Source organism: Primulina eburnea, chromosome 9, assembly GCF_022965805.1.
Source record: "Primulina eburnea isolate SZY01 chromosome 9, ASM2296580v1, whole genome shotgun sequence".
Lineage (NCBI taxonomy): Eukaryota > Viridiplantae > Streptophyta > Magnoliopsida > Lamiales > Gesneriaceae > Primulina > Primulina eburnea.
Genome location: NC_133109.1, coordinates 8,639,305 through 8,662,571, shown reverse-complemented (window position 1 = coordinate 8,662,571; position 23,267 = coordinate 8,639,305). Strand labels below are relative to the sequence as shown.

Below are 23,267 nucleotides of genomic sequence, written 5' to 3'. Positions count from 1 at the left end.
TTGCAGGGATCCTCGGTCTATTCTAAGATTGATTTACGTTCTGGTTATCATCAGCTCAGAGTTCGAGATATAGACATACCAAAGACAGCGTTTCGAACCAGGTATGGACATTACGAATTTATTGTCATGCCTTTTGGTTTAACAAATGCTCCTGCGGTATTTATGGGCTTGATGAACCAAGTGTTTCAGAGATATCTAGATGAATTTGTTATTGTCTTCATTGATGACATTTTGGTGTATTCGAAGAACAGAAATGAGCATGCAGAGCATCTCAGAATTGTTTTGCAGACGTTGAGAAACGAGCGACTGTATGCTAAATTGTCAAAGTGTGAGTTTTGGTTGAATAGAGTTGTCTTCTTAGGACATATCATTTCTGGAGATGGTATTTCTGTTGATCCGAGTAAAGTGGAAGCTGTGATTAGTTGGTCGAGACCGACTTCTGTACCAGAAATACGCAGTTTCATGGGCTTAGCCGGATACTACAGAAGATTTATCAAAGATTTCTCCAGTATTGCAAAACCAATAACTCAATTAACACAAAAGAATGCACCATTTGTTTGGTCAGAGGAGTGTGAGTCTAGCTTTGTTGAATTGAAGAAAAGGCTGACCAGTGCTCCAGTATTGACGATACCTTCAGGTACAGGTGATTTTGTTGTATAATGTGATGCTTCTCATAGAGGTTTGGGATGTGTTCTTATGCAGCGAGGTCATGTGATCGCATACGCCTCGAGACAATTGAAGCCACATGAAGTTCGATACCCCATTCATGATCTTGAATTGGCGGCTATCGTGTTTGCATTAAAGATTTGGCGTCATTATCTCTATGGCGAGAAATTTGAGATCTTTTCCGATCACAAGAGCTTAAAGTACCTATTTTCTCAATCAGAATTGAATATGAGGCAACGTAGATGGCTAGATCTTCTGAAAGACTTTGACTGTGAAATCAAATATTATCCAGGAAAGTCAAATGCAGCAGCTGATGCCTTGAGTCGTAAGGTATGTTCTTTGTCCTTATCGACGATAGGTGTTAACAAGTTAGTTGAAAATTGCTGTACATCTGGATTAGAATTTGATACAGATAGTAAGCCACTACGACTCTTTACGATCCAAGTTGAGCCCAATTTGATTATGAGGATTAAGGAAGCACAAAGAACCGATCAGAATGTGCAAAGATCAATCCAAATGGTCAGATCAGGGCATGTATCAGAATATCAGGTACGAGATCATGTGTTGTACGTGAATAACCGTCTAGTTGTGCCAGATGTTGCAGATTTGAGACAGCAGATTCTGACGGAGGCACATTGTAGTCGGTTCAGCATCCATCCTGGTGGCAGAAAGATGTACAATGACTTGAAGACACAGTTCTGGTGGAAGCAAATGAAGTCAGACATTGCCGAATTTGTGTCTAAATGCTTGAACTGCCAACAGGTGAAGGCCGAGAGGAAGAAGCCGGGGGGTTTACTTCAGAGTTTATCCATTCCAGAATGGAAATGGGACCACATTTCCATGGATTTCGTGACGAAGTTACCTCGATCATCCAGAGGTTGCGATGCGATTTGGGTCATTATTGACAGATTGACCAAATCTGCTTGTTTCATCCCTTATAGAATGACGTATAGACAGGATCAGATGGCGGAGATTTATATTCGTGAGGTAGTCAGATTGCATGGAGTGCCGAAGTCTATCGTATCAGATCGTGATCCACGATTCACTTCACACTTCTGGCACAGTTTACAGCAGGCGTTAGGTACGACCTTACACCTTAGCACTGCTTACCATCCTCAGACAGACGGACAGTCAGAACGGACTATCCAGACATTAGAGGATATGTTGAGAGCCGTCGTGCTAGATTTTGGCATTAGTTGGCAAGATTCCCTACCTCTTTGCGAATTCTCGTACAATAATAGCTATCAAACAAGCATTGAGATGGCACCGTTTGAAGCTTTGTATGGCAAGAGGTGCAGATCTCCGCTATATTGGGATGATGTTTCAGAAGTACCAGAACTTGGGCCAGATATGATTCGTGACATGACTGAGAAGGTAAAGGTTATTCAGAAAAGAATGAAGACAGCACAGGATAGGCAAGCAAAGTACGCCAATATCAGACGTAGACCGTTAGTATTTGAGGTAGGAGATAGGGTATTCTTGAAAATTTCTCCTTTTAGAGGCGTTGTGCGATTTGGCAAACGTGGGAAGCTATCTCCTCGATACATTGGTCCGTACGAGATTCTTGAAAAGATTGGCGATCGAGCTTATCGACTTGCTCTTCCTCCTTCTTTATCCGGAATACATGACGTATTTCATGTATCAATGTTACGCAGATATATGCCAGATGTTTCTCATGTTATTCAACCGAACGAAGCTGAACTTGATCAAACCTTGAGCTATATAGAACGACCGATACAGATTCTTGATCGAAAGGACAAACAGCTCAGAACGAAGACCATTCCACTTGTGAAAGTTCAGTGGAGTCGACATGGCATTGAGGAAGCGACGTGGGAAACGGAAGAAAACATGAGGCAGAAACACCCCGAGTTATTTATATGATATGAGTATGTATTCAGTTTTAGATTATCAAACTGTTTTAGATACTTTGTATGGTTACTTCAGTTCGAGGACGAACTTCTGTCTTAGAGGGGGAGAAATGTAATGCCCAGAGCAATGATTGACATGAACGAATTCATAGATATGTTGTGAAGATTGTACATAACCATAAGAAATAAGAAATGATATCTATTGAGATTAGATTGACCGATATCGAGAATGTTGGATTATTTATATTTCGGTGAGACCGGAAGGACCGAACCAGGATCGGATCGTCCGATGCGTTCGGATCGTCCGTTCGGCGTTCGGAGCGTCCGAGCCAGGTGGCTGGACACATGGATGGCATGCAGAGTTCGGATCGACCGATCGTAGTTCGGATCATCCGAGACAGTTGGCTAGAGACGTGGAAGACATGCAGGATTCGGAACGTCCGAAGTGAGTTCGGAGCGTCCGAAGTGTGTCAGATCGGAGCGTCCGAAGTGGATCGGATCTTCCGATCATTGTCTATAAATAGAGGCGCGAGATTTCATTTGATTAGTAAGTGTTAAAGAAACATTTCCTAGAAAGTGTTAGACATTCTATTGCAGATTCATCTTCACGACTGTAACAGCAATTCTACGACGAAAGGTATAATACATGTTTTGTTTTGGGGAATCACGACTCAAATGAGATCACATTTGAGTTTCCCAACCAAAACCACATACGAGTTTTATTGTTTATATCTTGATATAGGTATTATTATTATAGATTTGTTTATAGATCTTGTATGCAAATCTCGCTATGCTTTGTTTACAGATCATGTTACATTGCATTAGATGTTTATTAGAACTTGTATTCAATTCTTATTATGCTTTGTTTACAGATCATGTTACATTGCATTAGATGATTATGCTTGTTTACAGATTTTGTATTCATGCATTAAGATAGGACAGTCTGGAGATCAGGCAGACTTCTAGATGTTCGGTTCTATCCCAGCTTAGGGGAAGATCACCGCCCCTTTGTAGACGTGGATACAGATCAGGCCGAAGTCTAGGAATAAGACGTACCGTCACCCCGATTGGGAGGGTAGGTGATAGATCGTCTTATTCACACCGGGATCCCTAGAGTTTTAGTCGAGTCGCATCTAGACATGATTAGGCTCGCATTTCATGATTTTATATGAATGACATTCATATCAGCATGTTTCATGTTTTATAGTATTTATATGCATGTTCACATGTTTATACTGGGATGTGTTCTCACCGGTTTTCCGGCTGTTGTTATGTCTGTATGTGTGCATAACAACAGGTGGGGCAGGATTTGGGTCGAGACAGAGATGATTGTGTTAGCGTGGAGATCTCGGGCCTAGCAGACGGACCAGTAGTTGTCTTTTGTTATGTACTGTATTTTATTACTGGTTAGTTGAGGATATACGGAACAGGACATAGATTTTATGTTTGTATGTTGTAAATTAAATAAAGAACTTGTGCTTGACTAGTTACATTTTGATTTAAATATAAAAGCGAAAAATTGACCCACATTTTAGAATAACAATCCATTTAATCCCAAGAAAAAGATTTAGAGCCCGGGTCCCCACAATCAATCTTCATTAACGAGAGACTCGGAAGATATGAGAATGCATGTCATGCAATGAGGGAAGAAAGATTTGAGAAACCAGGTGTTGCATGATCAGAAAGCTAGAATTTAGAAGTTTGCACGACCGCACCCGCGGTGCTAGCACGACCGCACCCGCGGTGCATGTGCAGAAAATGAAGTACAAATCCCGTAGACACACCGCACCCACGGTATTAGACGGAGTGCACCCGCGCTGATGACACCGCACCCGCGGTCTTGCAAGAAGCGCACCCGCGGTATGAGCTGCCGAGAGAATGGCTAGGATCACCGCTTGAGCGCACCCGCGCTCCTTACACTCACCGCACCCGCGGTCTTACGTGCAACAAGAAAAACTATGCCACGTTTTATTCGGTTGCATGCAGTATATATATGATAGTTACACGTGGTTTCTCTCAGAATTTCAGAAAAGGGTCGAAGGTTGGAGAGGAAAAATCCTTACGCCTTTTAGATTGTGATTTCGAAGAATCCGTGCATCAGAATTCGAATCCGAACGCAGTATCGAACTCCTCTCGACTCGAGCTACACAAGGACGTAAGTTTTATTACGTTTTGAGATGTTTTGTAATTATGATGTTGTCAGAATTGAATATGAATCAGATATGACGTTTCTGCTTCCGTAAATATTGTATAATCGAAGTCAGATTGAAGAACAGATTGTTTCTGTATTTGTTATGAATTTCAGAGTTGATTTGACTGAGATTTCATGTCAGATTTGTATTGTTATTGAGATTATGACTGATATTGTTATTGATTACGAAGTCTGATATTATATCTGTGATGTTTAGACTGACGGGGTTATCGTGACAGTATTGTTATGCCGTCGAAACATCAGTTAAATTAGATTGTTCAGATTCAGATATGAATTCGATTATATTGTGATATCATTGATATGAGTCAGATTGTATAGTGTTCAGATATTGATCAGATTATGCACTGAATTGAGTATTGATCAGAACAGATTGTGAATTGAGTTAGTCATTGATACTATGTATTCGATATTGTCTTTCAGATTGGATATGGACAGATTTGACTTCGAGACTTCGTCTTCATCAGACCGGGACGACAAAGGTATGATTCATGTGATATCTGGGAAGATATAACTCAAATCAGATCTCATTTGAGTTTCCCAATAAAATCACATACTAGACTTATTGTTTATCTTTAGATATGATTATGATTTGTTTATAGACTTTATATTCAAATCTTTTGAAATGAACATGCTTTGTTTAGAGATTGTTATACATTGCATTTGAGGTAGGAAAGTTTGACAGATAGTCAGACTTCTAGACGTTCGGTGTATCGTTACGTAGGAGCAGACACCCTCCTATTGTAGATTATTCGATACAGATATGACCGAAGTCTAGGAATAAGACGTACGTCATCCCGATTGGGAGGGTAGGTGACAGACAGTAACGTCTTATTCACACCGGGATCCCTAGAGTTATGGTTGAGTCGAGTCTAGACATGATTTGACTAGAACTGCATGTGTTTAGAGACGTGGTTTCATAGACTATGAAACCCATGTTTATTGCTTTCAGTATGATAGCATGTTTATATGATTTGATTTAAATTGCATGTTTATCTGAATTGAGTTGCATGCTTATTTTGAGTAGATTTCATAGATTATGAAATCTATTATTGTTGAATATGTTCATGATAGCATGTTTTATGATTTAGATTATTTATATGCATGCTTACCATGTTTTATACTGGGATTTATTCTCACCGGAGTTATCCGGCTGTTGTCTTGTTTTGTATGTGTGCATGACAACAGGTGGGGCTGGTTCAGGGTCATGAGGATGATAAGAGAAGACGAGTTAGCGTGGTGATTCCGGACTTGTAGCAGACTTGGTTTATTACTTGAACTTAGTAACTGAACCTTAGACTTAAATTGTACAGTATTGTACTTTTATACCGAAATGTAGTTGTTTTTATACAGAGATGTATATTGTTAGATTCCATTACCTTCCGCATTTATATTTCAAAAAGAAAAATTTTTAGACCCTATTTATCAGAATTGATAATTGAATCCCAAAGATGATTAAGAAAATGATTAGCGTCCGGGTCCCCACAGATAAACAGAATTGATAACAACTTATAGTACTGATATGTTATAAGCTGTGGATTGGCATATACGGATGTTGTATAGCCAGTAAGATAAGATTGATTCTGTTAGAAGGAATTGGAAAAGTATTATGATGATATACTTAGTGAATTATTATTCCAGATTGGAATCAGGGATTGAGTTTCAAGTTAAACTCTAATATACACTTCTCCTGATATATCTGAATTGATTACTTATGAGTTCGAGGACGAACTCAGATCTAAGAGGGGGATAAATGTAATGCCCGAGAATTATCGAATTGATAAACCAAGATTATTAATCTTCGTTAACGTGAGACTCGGAAGATATAAGAATGCATGACATGCATTGAGGGAAGAAAAGACAAGATTATAAAGTGTTGCAAAGATAAAAAATTAGGAATTTAGAAGTTTGCAAGACCGCACCCGCGGTGCCAGCACGACCGCACCCGCGGTGCATGTGAAGAAAATGAAGTGCAATTTCCGTAGCCACACCGCACCCGCGGTAATGATAACACCGCACCCGCGGTCTCAGCTTTTGCAAAATGGATAGGGATCAGAGCACGGAGCGCACCCGCGGTGCAGCAAGGACCGCACCCGCGGTGCGACGTGCGTTATGAAAATTTGGACACTAGTCTCTCGTGCATTGAAGTATATATATAGGTGAGAGACTCGGTTATTCTTCAATTTTTACAGAGAGAAATCGAGAGTTTCGAGAGAGGAGGTTCTCTTTGAGCTTCGCATCGGATTTGTGAAGAATCCGGACATCAGAATTTGAATCCGAAAGCGGTATCGAACTTCTCTCGACTAGAGCTACACAAGGACGTAAGTTTTGTACGTTTTGTGATGTTTAAAAATATGATGTTGTCAGAATTGCATGCGTTTCAGATAGGGCGTTCCTGCTACCGTAGATATTGTAGAATTGAAGTCAGATTAAAGAACAGACTGTTTCTGTAATTGTTATGAGTTTTGAAAGATATTGACTGAGATTTTGATATCAGAATTGTGTATTACTGATTTTGAATATACCGATATTCAGACTATGAGTTCTGATATTATTTATGTGATGTTCAGATGGACGGGGTTATTCAGATTTTATTATTATGCCGTCGAAACATCAGTTGATTTATATTGATCAGATTCAGTGTGGAGTGAGATTGATCAGATTCTGTATTTATTCAGATTGTATTGTGATGTCAATTATATGAATTGAATTGTGTCTTGTTCAGATATTGATCAGATTATGTACTGAGTTAAGTATTGATCAGAACAGATTGTGTTTTGAGCTACACGGTGATACAGTGTATTTGATTTTGTCATTTCAGATCAGATATGGACAGACTGGACTTCAAGACTTCGTCTTCCTCGGACGGGGACGACAAAGGTATAATTCATGTGATATTCGGGAAGAAACAACTCAATTGAGATCACCATTTGAGTTGCCCAATAAATCACATACTATATTCTTGTTTATATATTTGTTTATAGAACTTGTATGCAAATCTTGCTATGCTTTGTTTACAGATCATGTTACATTGCATTAAGATGATTATGCTTGTTTACAGATTGTGTATTCATGCATTAAGATAGGAAAGTCTGCGAGATCATCCAGACTTCTAGACGTTCGGCGATATCACAGCTTAGGGGAAGATCACCGCCCCTATTGTAGATGCGGATACAGATCAGGCCGAAGTCTAGGAATAAGACGTACAGCACCTCGATTGGTAGGGTAGATGACAGACAGTGACGTCTTATTCACACCAGGATCCCTAGAGTTATAGATCGAGTCAAGTCTAGACATGATTTGATTAGGATTTCATGCTTATATGGATGTGGCTCCTAGATCATGGGACCCATCGTTATTGCTTTCAGTTGTGCTAGCATGTTTTATGATTTAGATTGTTTATATGCATGTTTATCTGATTTGAGCTGCATGCTTAAGTTCATAGAATATGAAATATATTGTGTTTATACATGATCGCATGTTTTATGAATTAGTTTGTGTATATACATGCTTACCATGTTTTATACTGGGATTTATTCTCACCGGAGTTATCCGGCTGTTGTCGTGTTTTTTATTTGTGCCAAGTTTAGCCCATAAATTCTTCCAATAGTAACTCAAGAATTTAACATCGCGACCAGAAACAATAGTCCTAGACATTCCATGCAACGTAACGACTTCTCTAAAGAACAAATCTGCAATGTTTGAAGCATCATCGGTTTAATGACAAGCTATAAAATGTGCCATCTTAGAGAATATATCCACAACAACAAAAATAGAATCCCTCCCTTTCTTAGTCCTAGGAAACCCAAAAATAAAGTCCATAGAAATGTCAATCCAAGTTATTTTTAAGAATGACACGCAAAAGTGTTCCCAAAGTTCTATTGACAACTTCAGTTTGTCCATCCGTTTGAGGATAACAAGTAGTAGAAAACAACAATTTTGTGCCAAATTTATTCCATAAAGTCTTCCAAAAGTAACTCAAAATATAACATCGCGATCAAAAACAATATTCCTAGGTATGCCACGCAACCTAACGACTTCTCTAAAGAACAAATCCGCAATGTTTGAAGCATCATCGGTTTTATGGCAAGCTATAAAATGTGCCATCTTAGAGAATCTATCCACAACAACAAAAATAGAATCCCTCCCTTTCTTAGTTCTAGACAACCCCAAAATAAAGTCCATAGAAATGTTAATCCAAGTTTTTTTTAAGAATAGCACGCAAAAGTGTTCCCAAAGTTCTATTGACAACTTCAGTTTTTCCATCCGTTTGAGGATGACAAGTAGTAGAAAACAACAATTTTGTGCCAAGTTTAGGCCATAAAGTCTTCCAAAAGTAACTCAAGAATTTAGCATCGCGACCAGAAACAATAGTCCTAGGCATGCCACGCAACCTAACGACTTCTCTAAAGAACAAATCCGCAATGTTTGAAGCATCATCAGTATTATGGCAAGCTATAAAATGTGTCATCTTAGAGAATCTATCCACAAAAACAAAAATAGAATAACTTCCCTTCTTAGTACTAGGCAACCCCAAAATAAAATCCATCTAAATGTCAATCCAAGTTCTTTTGAAGAATGACACGCAAAAGTGTTCCCAAAGTTTTATTGACAACTTCAGTTTGTCCATCCGTTTGAGGATGACAAGTAGTAGAAAACAACAATTTTGTGCCAAGTTTATCCCATAAAGTCTTCTAAAAGTAACTCAAGAATTTAACATCACGACCAGAAACAATAGTCCTGGGCAAGCCATGCAACTTAACGACTTCTCTAAAGAACAAATCCGCAATGTTTGAAGCATCATCGGTTTTATGACAAGCTATAAAATGTGCCATCTTAGAGAATCTATCCACAACAACAAAAATAGAATCTCTCCCCTTCTTAGTTCTAGGCAACCCCAAAATAAAGTCCATAGAAATGTCAATCCAAGTTTTTTTCAAGAATAGCACGCAAAAGGGTTCCCAAAGTTCTATTGACAACTTCAGTTTTTCCATCCGTTTGAGGATGACAAGTAGTAGAAAACAACAATTTTGTGCCAAGTTTAGCCCATAAAGTCTTCCAAAAGTAACTCAAGAATTTAACATCGCGACCAGAAACAATAGTCTTTGGCATGCCATGTAACGTAACGACTTCTCTAAAGAACAAATCCGCAATGTTTGAAGCATCATCGATTTTATGACAACCTATAAAATGAGCCATCTTAGAGAATCTATCCACAACAACAAAATAGAATCTCTTCCCTTCTTAGTACTAGGCAACCCCAAAATAAAATCCATAGAAATGTCAATCCAAGTTCTTTTCAAGAATGGCACGCAAAAGTGTTCCCAAAGTTCTATTGACAACTTCAGTTTGTCCATCCGTTTGAGGATGACAAGTAGTAGAAAACAACAATTTTGTGCCAAGTTTATCCCATAAAGTCTTCCAAAAGTAACTCAAGAATTTAACATCACGACCAGAAACAATAGTCCTAGGCAAGCCATGCAACTTAACGACTTCTCTAAAGAACAAATCCGCAATGTTTGAACCATCATCGGTTTTATGACAAGCTATAAAATGTGCCATCGTAGAGAATCTATCCACAACAACAAAAATAGAATCTCTCCCATTCTTAGTTCTAGGCAACCCCAAAATAAAGTCCATAGAAATGTCAATCCAAGTTTTTTTCAAGAATAGCACGCAAAAGGGTTCCCAAAGTTCTATTGACAACTTCAGTTTTTCCATCCGTTTGAGGATGACAAGTAGTAGAAAACAACAATTTTGTGCCAAGTTTAGCCCATAAAGTCTTCCAAAAGTAACTCAAGAATTTAACATCGCGACCAGAATCAATAGTCCTAGGCATGCCATGTAACGTAACGACTTCTCTAAAGAACAAATCCGCAATGTTTGAAGCATCATCGATTTTATGACAAGCTATAAAATGAGCCATCTTAGAGAATCTATCCACAACAACAAAAATAGAATCTCTTCCCTTCTTAGTACTAGGCAACCCCAAAATAAAATCCATAGAAATGTCAATCCAAGTTCTTTTTAAGAAGAGCACGCAAAAGTGTTCCCAAAGTTCTATTGACAACTTCAGTTTGTGCATCCGTTTGAGGATGACAAGTAGTAGAAAACAACAATTTTGTGCCAAGTTTAGGCCATAAAGTCTTCCAAAAGTAACTCAAGAATTTAGCATCGCGACCAGAAACAATAGTCCTAGGCATGCCACGCAACCTAACGACTTCTCTAAAGAACAAATCCACAATGTTTGAAGCATCATCAGTATTATGGCAAGCTATAAAATGTGTCATCTTAGAGAATCTATCCACAAAAACAAAAATAGAATAACTTCCCTTCTTAGTACTAGGCAACCCCAAAATAAAATCCATCTAAATGTCAATCCAAGTTCTTTTGAAGAATGACACGCAAAAGTGTTCCCAAAGTTCTATTGACAACTTCAGTTTGTCCATCCGTTTGAGGATGACAAGTAGTAGAAAACAACAATTTTGTGCCAAGTTTATCCCATAAAGTCTTCCAAAAGTAACTCAAGAATTTAACATCACGACCAGAAACAATATTCCTGGGCAAGCCATGCAACTTAACGACTTCTCTAAAGAACAAATCCGCAATGTTTGAAGCATCATCGGTTTTATGACAAGCTATAAAATGTGCCATCTTAGAGAATCTATCCACAACAACAAAAATAGAATCTCTCCCCTTCTTAGTTCTAGGCAACCCCAAAATAAAGTCCATAGAAATGTCAATCCAAGTTTTTTTCAAGAATAGCACGCAAAAGGGTTCCCAAAGTTCTATTGACAACTTCAGTTTTTCCATCCGTTTGAGGATGACAAGTAGTAGAAAACAACAATTTTGTGCCAAGTTTAGCCCATAAAGTCTTCCAAAAGTAACTCAAGAATTTAACATCGCGACCAGAAACAATAGTCTTTGGCATGCCATGTAACGTAACGACTTCTCTAAAGAACAAATCCGCAATGTTTGAAGCATCATCGATTTTATGACAAGCTATAAAATGAGCCATCTTAGAGAATCTATCCACAACAACAAAAATAGAATCTCTTCCCTTCTTAGTACTAGGCAACCCCAAAATAAAATCCATAGAAATGTCAATCCAAGTTCTTTTTAAGAATGGCACGCAAAAGTGTTCCCAAAGTTCTATTGACAACTTCAGTTTGTCCATCCGTTTGAGGATGACAAGTAGTAGAAAACAACAATTTTGTGCCAAGTTTATCCCATAAAGTCTTCCAAAAGTAACTCAAGAATTTAACATCACGACCAGAAACAATAGTCCTAGGCAAGCCATGCAACTTAACGACTTCTCTAAAGAACAAATCCGCAATGTTTGAACCATCATCGGTTTTATGACAAGCTATAAAATGTGCCATCGTAGAGAATCTATCCACAACAACAAAAATAGAATCTCTCCCCTTCTTAGTTCTAGGCAACCCCAAAATAAAGTCCATAGAAATGTCAATCCAAGTTTTTTTCAAGAATAGCACGCAAAAGGGTTCCCAAAGTTCTATTGACAACTTCAGTTTTTCCATCCGTTTGAGGATGACAAGTAGTAGAAAACAACAATTTTGTGCCAAGTTTAGCCCATAAAGTCTTCCAAAAGTAACTCAAGAATTTAACATCGCGACCAGAATCAATAGTCCTAGGCATGCCACGCAACCTAACGACTTCTCTAAAGAACAAATCCGCAATGTTTGAAGCATCATCGATTTTATGACAAGCTATAAAATGAGCCATCTTAGAGAATCTATCCACAACAACAAAAATAGAATCTCTTCCCTTCTTAGTACTAGGCAACCCCAAAATAAAATCCATAGAAATGTCAATCCAAGTTCTTTTTAAGAAGAGCACGCAAAAGTGTTCCCAAAGTTCTATTGACAACTTCAGTTTGTGCATCCGTTTGAGGATGACAAGTAGTAGAAAACAACAATTTTGTGCCAAGTTTAGCCCATAAAGTCTTCCAAAAGTAACTCAAGTATTTAACATCACGACCAGAAACAATAGTCATAGGCAAGCCATGCAACTTAACGACTTCTCTAAAGAACAAATCCGCAATGTTTGAAGCATCATCGGTTTTATGGCAAGCTATAAAATGTGCCATCTTAGAGAATCTATCCACAACAACAAAAATAGAATCCCTCCCCTTCTTAGTTCTAGGCAACCCCAAAATAAAGTCCATAGAAATGTCAATCCAAGTTTTTTTTAAGAATAGCACGCAAAAGTGTTCCCAAAGTTCTATTGACAACTTCAGTTTTTCCATCCGTTTGAGGATGACAAGTAGTAGAAAACAACAATTTTGTGCTAAGTTTAGGCCATAAAGTCTTCCAAAAGTAACTCAAGAATTTAGCATCGCGACCAGAAACAATAGTCCTAGGCATGCCACGCAACCTAACGACTTCTCTAAAGAACAAATCCGCAATGTTTGAAGCATAATCAGTATTATGGCAAGCTATAAAATGTGACATCTTAGAGAATCTATCCACAACAACAAAAATAGAATCTCTCCCCTTCTTAGTTCTAGGCAACCCCAAAATAAAGTCCATAGAAATATCAATCCAAGTTCTTTTTAAGAATAGCACGCAAAAGGGTTCCCAAAGTTCTATTAACAACTTCAGTTTTTCCATCCGTTTGAGGATGACTAGTAGAAAACAACAATTTTGTGCCAAGTTTAGCCCATAAAGTCTTCCAAAAGTAACTCAAGAATTTAACATCGCGACCAGAAACAATAGTCTTTGGCATGCCATGTAACGTAACGACTTCTCTAAAGAACAAATCCGCAATGTTTGAAGCATCATCGATTTCATGACAAGCTATAAAATGAGCCATCTTAGAGAATCTATCAACAACAACAAAAATAGAATCTCTTCCCTTCTTAGTACTAGGCAACCCCAAAATAAAATCCATAGAAATGTCAATCCAAGTTCTTTTTAAGAATGGCACGCAAAAGTGTTCCCAAAGTTCTATTGACAACTTCAGTTTGTCCATCCGTTTGAGGATGACAAGTAGTAGAAAACAACAATTTTGTGCCAAGTTTATCCCATAAAGTCTTCCAAAAGTAACTCAAGAATTTAACATCACGACCAGAAACAATAGTCCTAGGCAAGCCATGCAACTTAACGACTTCTCTAAAGAACAAATCCGCAATGTTTGAAGCATCATCGGTTTTATGACAAGCTATAAAATGTGCCATCTTAGAGAATCTATCCACAACAACAAAAATAGAATCTCTCCCCTTCTTAGTTCTAGGCAACCCCAAAATAAAGTCCATAGAAATGTCAATCCAAGTTTTTTTTAAGAATAGCACGCAAAAGGGTTCCCAAAGTTCTATTGACAACTTCAGTTTTTCCATCCGTTTGAGGATGACAAGTAGTAGAAAACAACAATTTTGTGCCAAGTTTAGCCCATAAAGTCTTCCAAAAGTAACTCAAGAATTTAACATCGCGACCAGAATCAATAGTCCTAGGCATGCCATGTAACGTAACGACTTCTCTAAAGAACAAATCCGCAATGTTTGAAGCATCATCGATTTTATGACAAGCTATAAAATGAGCCATCTTAGAGAATCTATCCACAACAACAAAAATAGAATCTCTTCCCTTCTTAGTTCTAGGCAACCCCAAAATAAAGTCCATAGAAATATCAACCCAAGTTCTTTTTAAGAATAGCACGCAAAAGTGTTCCCAAAGTTCTATTGACAAATTCACTTTTTCCATCCGTTTGAGAATGACAAGTAGTAGAAAACATCAATTTTGTGCCAAGTTTAGCCCATAAAGTCTTCCAAAAGTAACTCAAGAATTTAACATCGCGACCAGAAACAATAGTCCTAGGCATGCCATGCAACGTAACAACTTCTCTAAAGAACAAATCCGCAATGTTTGAAGTATCATCGGTTTTCTGACAAGCTATAAAATGTGCCATCATAGAGAATCTATCCACAACAAAAAAAATAGAATCCCTTCCCTTCTTAGTACTAGGCAACCCAAAATTAAATCCATAGAAATGTCAATCCAAGTTCTTTTAAAGAATGGCACGCAAAAGTGTTTCCAAAGTTCTATTGACAACTTCTGTTTGTCCATCCGTTTGAGGATGACAAGTAGTAGAAAACGAAAATTTTGTGCCAAGTTTAGCCCATAAATTCTTCCAATAGTAACTCAAGAATTTAACATCGCCACCAGAAACAATAGTCCTAGGCATTCCATGCAACGTAACGACTTGTCTAAAGAACAAATCCGCAATGTTTGAAGCATCATCGGTTTAATGACAAGCTATAAAATGTGCCATCTTAGAGAATCTATCCACAACAACCAAAATAGAATCCCTCCCCTTCTTAGTCCTAGGCAACCCCTAAATAAAGTCCATAGAAATGTCAATCCAAGTGCTTTTTAAGAATCGCACTGTGACACCCTGACCCGTTACAATTAAAAATACATCGGAATTTAAAATTTTCGTACAACTGGAAGGAGTTTCAAAATACATTTCCAAATATCATCAAAAGTACTAATATGATCAACTAAATGATACATCAAAATACAAAACATTATTTTAATGATCATGTCCAAAAATATTGCTCGCAAAACAAACTACTTCCTTCCAATCTTCGTATGCATATGACTCCCATCCACAGTCAACGTCCTGGCCCGTCACTCTTATCTGCATCACATGAAAATAACTGAAATGAGTATAAAGTTCAGCAAGTGGATCTCTTACATAGCAATGAACATATCATACTCTGTAAAACATGGCTTTAAAACATAAATACCATCAACTCTGATGGTATTTCTCTTTACTCTGGTTGGATTGATATCAATAGTAACTCTGTCTGTGGTGGTGCTCGTATCCCAATCGATATAAACCGATAACTCTGAGGGATATAAGCCTATGGTCGTTGATCAACTAATTGCATGCAATCTCTGACTATGTATCTATCAATCCAATAAAACATTTAAACTCTCTCTTGGCATTTAAACAACACTTTAGAAACTATACTCTTTGTATTCCCTTTGAACAATCGAGACATCAAATGCCTCCCATAAATATAACAATTGAATCAATACATACTATGGATCAAATGGAAGGGAATATCACAATAAAACCTTTGAAACACAATACATATATATACATGTGAGCACAAGGGATGAAATTCCACTTACAAACCACAATAACACCTCAATCTATGCTCTTGATACACCACCTACAACAATAATCCATAAATAACACCAACATCAACTCAATATCCAAGAAATTATGCCAAATAATCCATTAAACTAACAAATACATCAAACCTAAAACATCTCTTCTCCAAAACCAAGAGATAACACCACCAAAAGCTTACCTTAGCTTCCTAGCACCAAGGAGAACCTCGAACTCAAGTCGAAAATCCAACTAGATCCAAGAATCAAAGGTAGGAAGTGAAAGAAAATGAAGAAAACCCTTGTCTTCCAAGAGAAAAACGAGATGTAGAGGAAAGGGATCGGAAAAAGTGAAGTCATAAAAGTACTTAAAATCTCGACCATACCTCTACTGTTCATCACCGCGGGTGCGCTGCCAACAAGCACCGCGGGTGCGCTAAGCTCTCGGCAATCCACCAATTTCTGAAATACTCGGACCGCGGGTGCGGCGCTGCACACACCGCGGGTGCGGTCTCAACACTACCGCGGGTGCGGTGATGCCACGGCCCTCCAACAACAAAATTATGAACAGTACACCGCGGGGGCACTCCTACTATGAGCGCGGGTGCACTCTGGTCACGGCAATGAAACAAAACAATGCAACAAAAATCGATCCGAAACGCTGAAACGAACATCCAACAACAACTACACCTCAAGACAATAATAACAAACAATACTATGGTCCAAAATCACAACTCTAATCACACAACTAAACTTAGACTAAATCAATAAATCTATAACATACGAAAACTTAAACCGTACCGTACACCGGGCTCGGCTATTACAATCTCCCCTCCTTAAGGGAATTTTGTCCTCGAAATTGACGTCACAGCACGAACAACTCAGGATACTTCTCTCTCATCTCATCCTCTGGTTCCCACGTGGCTTCTTCGATCAAATGGTTCCTCCAAAGGACTTTAACGATGCCGATCTCTTTGTTTCTCAAAAATCTAACTTTGCGATCCAAAATCTTGACCGGAATCTCTTTGTAGGTCAAATTCGGCGTCAAGTCCAATGGCTCATGGCGAAGAACATGGGAAGGATTCGCAACATACTTCCTGAGCATCGATACGTGAAAAACATTATGGACTCTGTCAAGATCTGGCGGTAGGGATAACCTGTAGGCTCGATCACCAACTCTGTCCAATATCTCGAATGTGTTAGAGTAGGTGCCCGTCGAGCCAAGTGTTGGCCGAGTGTTCACAATGAAACTCTATGTATAAACGATCTTTATTTTAATTATATTTGAAATTATTATTTTGGCACATCTTTATCTGTATACCCATGCTAGTTGCATTGATAAAGTCCTTGAATATACAAATAGTAGAAAGAATATGAGATGCCCATATGATGAGTATCATGAAACTCATATTTGGAATACTGTATATTCTAAACAGTTCCTAGTCGATTCAGCCGCCGCTAAGAAGGATATAGGCTTCTCGAGTTAGAGACTAGTATCTGCGATGTGAGTACCATGTTTCATTGGTAGGGGACATTGTGATGTCCAAGCATGCAGATAGGTGCTCCTGGAAGAGTGCACTGAACAACCCTCCATTAAAGGACTTTCCAAGTGGTTCTCACTTATCGAGTGGAAACGTCCTAGTTTATGGTTGTACACCATTAGTCCTTATGACCCGGGACAACATTGAGACTCTATGTGCTAGCATTGCACTTTGACTTGTTTATCGACTCTCAAGGGGTCATCAAGTGGCAAGGTTGGGTGTTCTGTCGAAACATATAGGAGTCGATGCATTGTAGTCGGGGATTCACCGCTTACCTTCGGGTATGGATATCCTATGTGTTTTCATGTATATGTAGTGTGAAATCTCTGATCAGAGTATGGTGGTAATTATGAAAGGAGTTTCATAGATTACACCATCGATGCAACTACGGCATGACACATAGTATCGATTCATTGACAACTCTCGATAAAACAATGGTTGTCGAATCGGTCGGGATATATGAGTTGAAGGGACCGTACTGTACGCTAACCATAATTGAATGGTTCTTGCAGGCACTATCATTTGATACCTAGGGAATCATGTAAGCGATGCTGCTAGGCGTTTAACATGATTGGTTGGGTACTATCATACTTGAGTTCTGACGTTCTTGTTATCAAGGAGTTGATAAGTAAGAATGGAGCAATTGGGGTATGCTTATATAAGGACATGTTTAGTCCGAATCACATGGAGATGTTAACCCACGGCTAGTTGTATCAATGAACCATTGAGGGCCACACAAGTGCTGGCTTTCTAGATCCCGTTGAGAAGTAAAAATAGTTCAATGTGTTGAACGGCTTATAAAGGAGTTTATAAGCGTAAGGAAAATTAGAAGTATGACTTCTATGAGAGAAATGTAAATTTTAATTTATGGAAGTGTTCCTAAATTAAAAGTTGGCCAATTGAATAATGTACTTGAAAATTGTGATTTTCATAAATATTATTATGGACTAAATTAAATTAATTCAAGTGTTGAATTAATTAAACACTAGTGGACATAGTAAAGTCCAAATAATTATATTAATTCAAGTGTTGAATTAATTAAATTATATTGAGTCTTGTAGAGCTCAATTTAAATTAATTATTTAACTAGTGGGACTTGGGTAAATTCAAGTAATTTTTAATTAGGCTCAAATATGTTTGAGATAATTAAATTTAGTCCATGGTTTTTATTTTGATAAAAAAAACCATATAATATGCATGCATGGGAGGTGAAGGGTTGGAGACAACTTTTTCAAATATCAAGGCATGGCATGCTACTTTTGTCTCTACTTTTTGCAAGTCCAAGACAAGTCTCTCTTCCCCCATTCTAGCACACAATGGCCGAAATATTGAAGCATTATTCTCTCAAGTTTTCTCTCAATTTTTCTCTTCAAGTGTTGAGGAAGAAAAATACTTCTCTTTGAAAAATCCTTTTATTTTTCTATTGCAAAATAAGAGGGGTTCTAGTTTGCTAGTGGTGGGCCTAATTTTGAAGGAAAGAAAGGAGTCCAAGGAAGCTTGTAGATCTTCATTCCATTCAAGAGCCAAGTTGTTCACAACTTGGTTGGAGCCATCATCAAACTTAAGAGGTTGATAGGTAACTATTTCTAGACACACTATGAATGTCATTTTGGTGTTTTATTTTATTTCCTACACAAAATCATGGTGGTCGAAATTTATATGCTAAAATCGAAAATTTTTGTGCTTCCGTTGCGTTTCCGGCCACCGTAACCGATCCCCTTTCAAGTGGTATCCGAGCTATGGTTACGTTTTTGTGTAGCAAATGCAAGATATTATGTTGAGATCGATTTCTAACCGCATGAGTGTATTTTTTGCAACAAAATACCAAGGCTTTTTTGGGGAAATTTCGGGCAGCATGTTGCTGCCCATGTCGGGCAGCTCGGGCTGCCTGAGGGGCTGCCCGTTTCGGGCAGCAAGGGCAGCCCGAGGGGCTGCCCGAACGCCCCTCTTTTAAAAAAAAAAAATATTTTGTTACCGGAATCCGGCGACGGAGCTCCGGCGACGGCAATGACGACTAGGGTTTTCAAAAGGTGTTTTGAAATATCCAAGTGTCATGGGCCTTGAGTTGTTGGGCCATTGGATGGCTAACATATTTGTGAATTTTAAATGGGCCAAAACGTTTCTGGTGAAAAATGAGTTTTTGTGCCCTTAAGTTTAAAATTACAAAAGTTGCAAATATTTTCTCATGAAATAAATAATTTAAGTTGGCTTTTAATTATTTATAGTAAATGGTGATTTACAAGAAATTCGGTTATAAATAAATTAATTGGAAAGTAGACAAAGGTGTTTGTATACTTTGTTAATTTAGTTTATAATCGTGGCAGTTAGTGATTGGATCAAGATATATAATATTGGATCAATTAATTATTGTGATAATTAATTGATGGTGTATTATAAGTGATATTATGCATGAAGGATGATCAAAAGCTCAAGCCCAATTTGCTAGGATATTTTGTGTTGAATGATTGTAATAATTATCAATTTATAAAGTGGGCTTGGTTTATGGCCCGTTCCCACCCCATGAGATGTATCCCTATTTGCCATGGATATTTATTTGTAAATATTAGTATAGTGGATGATCAAGATTGGAAGATGGTGGCCATGATGATTATGAAGATCGAAGACATGTAAATATTGGAAGCTTATGTAATAGTTGTATTTGCATCTCGTGCATTTCCCTAGGATTGGACCTAGGCCTGTGTTTATGTGACACCTCGATCCTCTTTTAAAATAAAATACGCAGCGGAAATAAAATTTTCTCTTTTAAAAATATACGGAAGGAGTTTCAAAATACATTTCTTTAAATATCTTTACAAAATAAATACATGATCATTTAAATGACATAACAAAAACAAAACATCATTCCTATGATCATGCCAAAATCCTCCTTCCAACGGTGTATGCATATGACCCCCGATCTACAGTCAACGTCCCGAGGCACCACTCTGATCTGCATCACATGAAAATAACTGAAATGAGAATAAATCTCAGCAAGTGGAACTCTTACATAACAATGAACAATAACTCTGTAAAACATCTCTTTGAAATCATAAATACCATCAACTCTGAACTGTAAACTCTGAATATCAATAACATAGCAATAGCATATGAAATATGATGGTATTTCTCTTTTGCTCTGGGGATTGATATCAATAGTATCTCTGCTCTGGGGTGCTCGTATCCCAAATCGATATAAATACCGATAACTCTGAGGGATATAAGCCTATAGGCGATGATCATCTAATATTGCATGCAATCTCTGACTATGTATTTATCAATCCGAAAACATTTGAATTCTGAATAGCATTTAAAGCCGTCCTTTCACAATCTCATATTTTCTCTTGTATTCCCTTTTAACACTAGTGAGGTATACAATACCTCCAATAGATAATCAATGAAATCAATACATAACAATGGATCAATGGAAGGGAATATCACTTTAAAATCTTTGAAACACAATACATATAACATCATGTGAGCAAAAAGGATGAAATTCCACTTACAAACCACAACAAACACCTCAACTTAGCTCTTGATCACCACCTACAACAAATAATCCACAAATAACACCAATATCAACTAAATATCCAAGATTACAAGCTAAATAATCCATAAATCCACATAAACAACCAACCTAAACAACTCTTAATTTACAACCTTAACAGAATCGCACCAAAAGCTTACCCAAGCTTCCTAGCACCAAGGAGAACGTCGAACTCAAGTCGAAATTCCAAACAAACGCCTGAATCGAAGATAAGAAAGGAAAGAAATGACTAAAAACCCTAAAATGGAGAGAAAATGCGAAAATGAGAAGGAAAGAAAAAGAAAAAGTGAGGGCCAACCACTCCAAAATCGACTAAATATCTCGCCCATACCTTCACCGCGGGGGCGCCAACACAAGGACCGCGGGTGCGCCTAAGTTACGGCATTCACAAAAATTCTGGAACACGAACAGCGCGGGTGCGGCGACGCAAGCAGCGCGGGTGCGGTCTCTACCGCGGGTGCGGTCCCTACATCACCGCGGGTGCGGTGATGCTACGGCATTCCAACTCCAAAACAGCACAGTACACCGCGGGGGCACTCCAATTAAGAGCGCGGGTGCACTCAAGTCACGGCCAAGCACTATTCCCATGCAACTAAAATCGAACCGACACTCTGAAACGAACAACCAACACCAACTAACACCTCAAGACAATAAAACTAACAATACTATAGCCCAAAAATACAACTCTGAACATCTAATCAAATATCCCAAAATAACAAACGAAACTTAAATCGTACCGTACACCGGGCTCGGCTATTACAGTTTAGCTCACACGGTCCGTTAGCATTGGGGCGATTGATCATCCTTGTTTGTTTACTGTTTATAATATATGCATGATATGTTATAAATAATGAGTATGTGCGTTATTATTATAATAACAAAGTTGCATGAATCCGGCAAACATACGATCAAACATGGCGAGCTTTTAAATAAAATTAATGATGAGACCTTTCAAAATTAAAAACCCTCATTTTGAATAAGATTCAAAATTAATATCAAGCTTGAAAAGGGGAATTATAAATTTGTTTATAATTTCCTTGTCTTCCATCGACAAATGGGTGCATGACGAATCGCTACCCGTACTCGGGGCTCGGCTCATATTATTGGGGGGGCCCTTAGTACCGGAAAGCTGTGACATCCATTTGACATAGTGATGTGAACTACGTGGAACTCCCATGACTTCGGCTCATATTATTGAGGGAACTCTTGGCGACCGTCCATTAAGGTTCAACATCGATGGGTAAGGCTTGACACGTAAAGATGAACGACGTAATATTATTGGGTCCTAATCAAACGTGAGACAAAAGTTTACGTAGAGGGTTGCATTGTGATGCAATTGAAAACTATCTTTTAGGAATTGTGATTGGCTGATATTATTCGGGATCATAATTCGCTAATTGGACCTTACATACCTACTGAGGAAAGGAGTTTCCCGTTTTCACTAGAGGGTAGTGAAAGATGTCAAAACAGTGGGAGTAAACATTTACAAAGTTAAAGTCCATACTTTATATCTTACTAAATATTTTAAAATAATCATTAACATTTATCTGTTTGCTTTTCAGTACTATTTAACGATGTCTTCAATTCGCAATCCGCTTTCTGCCATACTCGAAAAACATGTGTTAACCGGACCTAACTACCTCACTTGGCTAAGAAACCTGAAAATCGTCTTGAACTCGGAAAAGATTGCATATACACTGACTGAGTCGCCCCCTGATAAGGCTCCGACTGACTGCACTCCTGAGGAATTGCAGACCTACAAAGATTGGTGTGACCATGACTTGAAGACCAAGTGTTATATGCAGGCTTCTATGAATGATGAGCTGTAGAGGCGTTTTGAGGGTGCAAAGAGTGCTGCTGACATTCATTTGCACCTCAAGGAGCTCTTTGGTGAGCAGACTCGGCCTCTTAGGCATGCTACCGTCAAGGAGCTAATCACTTTGCGCATGCGAGATGGGGCCTCGGTCCATGAGCATGGCCTAAAGATGATTGGACTCGTGGACAAGCTTGTTGGCATGGATTTGATATTGCCTTCGGAGTTGACCACCGACGTGTTGCCTTTATCGCTGCCTAGCTCATTTGATCCTTTTGTGGTGAATTTCAATATGAACAAGATGGAGCCGACCCTTGAGGAGTTGGTGAATATGCTTGTGACTTTTGAGTCCACTATCAAGAAAGAGAAGTCGGTTCTTTATGTGGGTTCTTCATCTGGTACGAAGACCGATCCACGTGGGAAGGGAAAGAAGCGTTCTTTCCAACGTCCCAAGAAGAATGTGCCCTCGAAGAGGCAAGCTCCGAGTC

At 38.4% G+C, this 23,267-nt stretch overlaps 1 long non-coding RNA gene across 1 annotated transcript in view; it reads right to left on the bottom strand.

The window, feature by feature from the left end:
• LOC140842076 (uncharacterized) overlaps window positions 1-21,157 on the bottom strand; it is a 117,816-nt gene extending 96,659 nt beyond the window's left edge. Inside the window, exon 1 of the long non-coding RNA XR_012120308.1 lies at window positions 21,107-21,157. This is a non-coding gene — a long non-coding RNA (uncharacterized lncRNA). The remainder of the gene's footprint in view (window positions 1-21,106) is intronic.
• Between the last annotated feature and the right edge of the window lie 2,110 nt (window positions 21,158-23,267).